General features: G+C 34.9%; 1 pseudogene; it reads left to right on the forward strand.

Annotated features, from left to right (window-relative positions):
- Positions 1-1,184: 1,184 nt before the first annotated feature.
- Positions 1,185-5,227, forward strand: LOC127744149 (glutamate receptor 3.4-like; annotated as a pseudogene).
- Positions 5,228-5,771: the final 544 nt, after the last annotated feature.

Genomic DNA, 5,771 nt, shown 5'->3' on the forward strand with positions numbered 1-5,771 from the left:
GGTCTCTCTGTAGACATGATACATGACAGAGCACAATGGCGTCGTTTGATTCATGTAACCGACCCCACTTAGTGGGATAAGGCTTTGTTGTTGTTGTATGCAAACCCTTAATATGTAGCAAACTGTCTCCTCTTGAAAATAAGATGCAGCAACTGCATTCAACTTTTCTATATAATATCACCCACTACTATTATTAAATTCTGCAAGACTCCTTAAACCGTTAAATAATTTCAACTTGTACTCTTAAAACTGAAAAAAAATTAATCTAAAAAATATGGCTATTTCACATGTTTTCTATCGTAACATGCTGAACTATGCATGATATTGTCTTGTTTTTCAACTGCAAACATGATTTGTTTATCCTTTTTCCGGTAAAAGCAAAGCTTATTCTTTAAACATTATTTGAATCCATATAGGGTTGTGTTAGGCCTGTGACAACTAACGTAAAACAATGTTGCATCTCAATGCATGACACGATGCAATGACGTCTTTGATCTACGTCTTAGTAAGTATTTTTATATATATTTTTCATCAGCATACAACACTATTAGTTAGTTAGAGTCTACAATTTCTCCTAGAATATAAAATTTGCACAAGACAATATCAAATTTCATATCAGCATTATTATTCCAAAAAAAAGTGAGAAACTTCAGAAATCTTATTTTGGTACTTCTGCAGAGTAATGACAGTTTCTTGAAGACTATCCAATTCTTATGTTAATTAATAATTCTGTTTTTATTTTCATCGATTATTATCCACTATAATATAAAGCAAGGAAGATTAGTGTTACTATTTCCACGGTGGCCCTTCTTTATTACCATTCATGAGAATATGCAAAACACTCTCATTAACTAAAAGAAGATTAAGATTTTTTATACGACCAAAAAATGGAGGCATTTAAGAGAGGACAAATGTGTGAGTCCTCATATGATATTTTTGAGGAGTATTATTGCTTCTCTATTGGCAATAATCATTGTTATAATCAAAGTTTGTCTGGGTTTACTACTATAAACCAGAAGATAATAAAAATGTCAGTGTTGCCCAGCCCAAAAGAATTTTGATAGGGGTATCTACTAAGCATGAAATGATTATTTAATGTATACATTTCTTTTGTAATTTTTCTGTGCTCAATGCTCATTCATTCTTGAAGTTGGCAAGGAATGCTTGAGGATGCTTGAAACTTGAAAGCTGAGTGAGAGAGTGATGGTTGCTATTACATGCATATACATATATGAATTGATGATGAGTTCATAATAGTTCTTACATACTATAAAGTGTGGTCTCGAGTTAGAGGTAATCTCGGATAACCTATTCTAATCTCTAAAACTGATAGTTAAAGGCGCGTAATTGGTTATATATCTAACACATGCAATGATGATTCTTGCTTTGTGCTGTTTCAGAGATTCTTCTCTAGAAAATGGAGCTGCTTTCAATCACAAGGCATGGCAACATGATGCTTCTGTTGCTCTTGGTTTTATGGTCCTGCAGGTGGATTCCACTGCAAGTTTCGGGTAGAAAAGGAACTACCTTTGCAGATTCTACTGTTGATCCTAAACCAAATGTTTTGAGAATTGGAGCACTCTTTACTGTGAACTCTGTCATTGGAAGAACAGCTAGATGATGTTAATGCCAACACAAGCATTCTCCCTCACACTAAACTTGAACTTATCTTGCATGATACAGATTGCAGCGGATTTCTTGGAATAGCAGAAGGTATTTCCCAACCTTTTAGAAACCAAGTTATAGGAGTAGTTACTTATTTGTTATTTCTTTGTACTCCATTTTTTCCCTTCAATTAGTTGCGATTGAAGCTATAGATGTGTTCCACCTTGCACCATATTCTTCACAGAAAATATATGATTCATTGCATAATCAGGTTCAGTTTTTTGCGTATGAATTACCATATATGTATATAAACAAGAGAAACTAGATACCAACAAACACATGGTTTAGCTGAAGGAGTGCGCTGTGCTTGCTTAACAAGAGATCTTGAATTCAAGGCAATGATTTGGTTAACAGAAACCTGAAGCTAGAAAATATTCCCAATTTATCATTAACATGTTAGTATCTCATTTCAATAGAATCTAATGTAACAGCAGTGATGAAAGCGTTTGAGTGGATCATGTTTACATAGTACTAATTGTCAACTCTGTTGCACTTTTTAATTTTATTTTTTTTGGTGTATGAAAAAGAAGTGAACAAGCTTTGTTTGTTGATTTTGTTGATGATGTAGCTTTGCAGTTGATGGAGAATGATGTAGTTGCTGTAATTGGTCCACAATCATCTGGAATAGCTCATCTCATCTCTAATGTGGTTAATGAACTCCATGTTCCTCTGCTCTCATTCGCGACAGACCCTTCTCTATCATCACTCCAGTATCCATATTTCATCCGCACCATGCCAAGTGACTGTTTCCAGATGTATGCAATTGCTGACTTGGTTGATTATTATCAGTGGAGGGAGGTAATAGCTATTTATGTAGATGATGACAATGGAAGAAATGGAATTTCAGTGTTAGGCAATGCGCTTGCTAAGAAGCGTGCCAAGATATCTTATAAGGCTGCATTTCCTCCTGGAGCTGCAATGAGTGACATCAGTGACTTGTTGAATCATGTGAACTTGATGGAATCTCGCATCTATGTGCTGCATGTTAATCCTGATTCTGGCTTGTCAATTTTTGATATTGCCAACAAGCTTGGAATGATTAGTAGTGGCTATATGTGGATTGCAACGGATTGGCTTCCTTCTGTGCTGGATTCTATGGAGCCGGCAGTTAATGATGACACAACCAACCTCCTGCAAGGTGTTGTTGCTTTGAGGCATCACACACCTGATACTGATTTTAAGAAGAGTTTCATCTCCCAGTTGAAGAGCCGATACAAAAATTTAACTGCACGCATAAACTCTTATGCACTATATGGATATGATTCTGTTTGGTTAGCAGCACATTTCTCGATGCTTTTCTCAATGAAGGTGGAGACATATCTTTCTCCTTTGACACTCAGTTGCATGGCACAAATGCAAGCATGTTCAACTTTTCTTTGCTTCGCGTGTTTGATCAAGGTGATAAGTTTCTACAGACAATTTTGAGAATGAACTTCACTGGTGTGAATGGACTATTTAAGTTTGATACAGATAAAAATCTGATTCACCCGGCATATGATATCATCAGATGAAGAATCGGTTATTGGTCTAATTACTCTAGTCTATCAATTATAGCTCCTGAAATCTTGTATTTGAAACCACCTAACACTTTGACAAGTAGCCAGCGCCTTTACAGTGTTATATGGCCTGGAGAGACTACAGATACATCAAAAGGATGGGTATTTCCCAACAATAGAAAGCCTCTGAGAATTGCAGTGCCTAACCGGATACGCTACACCGAGATTGTTTCTAAGGAGAAGAGGCTATTGCATTGATGTCTTTGAAGCAGCAATCAACTTGTTACCTTATCCTGTTCCGCAACAATATATACTCTATGGAGATGGTGATAGTAATCCAGATTACAGTGACCTTGTGAATCAGGTTGCACAAAATGTAAGTTTCCAAGTTTATTTTTCAGCCTAATTTAGTGGTCCTGTTATTTATGCCAGCATTTAGTTTTGTTGATTTGGTACTTGTTCAGAAATTTGATGTAGTTGTTGCAGATATTACAATTGTAACAAGCAGAGTAAAGATTGTGGATTTTACTCAGCCTTTCATGGAATCAGGGCTGGTTGTTCTTGTAGCTGTTAATGAGAACAAGTCTAGCCCTTGGTCTTTTCTCCATCCATTCACTGCTGAAATGTGGTTAGTTATTGGTGCATTATTTCTCTTTGTGGGATTCTTCGTGTGGATTCTTGAGCACCGGCACAACGAGGAGTTTCGTGGTTCGCCAAGTGAACAAGTTGTAACTGTCTGTTGGTTAGTATATTTAATATTTTCAAACCATTCCACAGGTTGCTTAAACCTCAAGTAATATCTTATGCTGAGATAAGTTCCTCTGAACTTTTGCAGGATTAGTTTCTCAACAATGTTCTTCTCACACAGTATGTTACTCCAAAAATTCTCATTCTTTTTTATTTTTTCTTGTATCTTTCATAGTAAAAAATTTTGACTTGGTTTCTTGCTCCATTGACCTACCACAGAAGAAAAACCTGTGAGTGCTCTTGGAAAATTGGTACTAATCATATGGCTTTGGGTGGTTTTGATTATCAATTCAAACTATACAGCTAGCCTAACATCCATCATCGTAGGAATCGATAGCTTGATCTCTAGTACTCAACCAATTGGAATTCAAGAAGGCTCATTCGCGAGAAAGTATTTGATCAATGAACTCAAAATATCACCATCAAGGATAGTTACACTGAAAGACCAAGATGCATGTCTTAATGCCCTTCAGCGCAGACCGAAAGATGGAGGTGTTATGGCCATTGTTGATGAGCTTCCTTATATTCAGCTTTTCATGTCCAATACTAACTGTCAGTTCAGGATTGTAGGGCAAGAGTTCACTAAAAGTGGTTGGGGATTTGTAAGTATCTTCATATGCATGTCTGTTTTCAGTTTCCAAAGTTTTTTGTGTATCAACATTTTCTTAGTATTAGAACTGTTCTATAACTCCAATTGAAGGAAGGTTGTTAATAGGGCACCACCGATTTCTGTTTTATACTTTCAAGATTTTGTGAAGGAAAAAAGTGATCAGAAGCTAGCGAATATTACTTGCGTGTTAAGTAAGTATCTTATTCTCATGATTGTTAATTTAATCACAGGCATTTCAGGGGGATTCATTCTCCTTTTGTTGATGATTTATCAGCAACAATTCTTCGACTCTCGGAAAATGGGGAGCTGGAAAAGATCCATGACAAATGGCTTTCAAACCAGGATTGCGCTATGCAACTCAGATGAGAACTCGAATCAACTCTCACTGAGAAGTTTCTGGGCCTCTTCCTTGTATGTGGCATTGCATGCTTCCTTGCTTTGATTGTATTCTTTTGTCAGTACTCCAAATTCAGACCAAAGGCTAAGCAATCAGATGATGAAGAAATTCAATCAACAAGGCCTAAAATCAAAATTGCTAGTTTCAAGGACTTGATTGAATTTGTGGATAAGAGAGAAGCAGAAATTAAAGAGATACTTAAGCACAAGAGTGATAAAAGTGCAAGTTTAGTGGTGAATCAATCTAACTCCTAGCCCTGTATCAACCTTGAAAATTTGTCTATTCTACTTTGTATTACTTCTCTTACTTTTGTTATACAATTATAAAAATGGTCACAAAAAGAATTTCTCTTAGTTTTATTTTTCGTCGGCTTCTATTCTGAGGAATATAATAGATGCTAAGATATAGATTAGGGTAAAAAATATTTTTTTATCGTTGAAATTTGTTAAAAATTTTAAAAATATTTGTAAATTTTATTTTATTTTAATTTTGTTCCAAAAAAATTTTATTTATATTAAATATATTTTTGACAATTAATTTTAAAAAATATTAAGACCAATCTATTTATCTATCTATTCTATTTATAATATATAAGGTAGCGTTTGTTTGTAGAGACACGACAGAACAGGACACTGAGACAAAGACAATAGGACAGAGACATTAAAAATTATGTTTTGTGTATCGTGTTTGGATACGATGGATAGGACACTAATGTAATGTCTAGTATTATGTTTGGATACACATGGACAAGACTAAAATATTATATAAAATGACTAAAATAGCCATATATAAGCCAAATTAATTTTAAATACAAAATCAGTTTTAAAAAAAGAATCCATTTTTAAATGGAAAAAAA

This window comes from Arachis duranensis, unplaced genomic scaffold, assembly GCF_000817695.3.
Source record: "Arachis duranensis cultivar V14167 unplaced genomic scaffold, aradu.V14167.gnm2.J7QH unplaced_Scaffold_232525, whole genome shotgun sequence".
NCBI lineage: Eukaryota > Viridiplantae > Streptophyta > Magnoliopsida > Fabales > Fabaceae > Arachis > Arachis duranensis.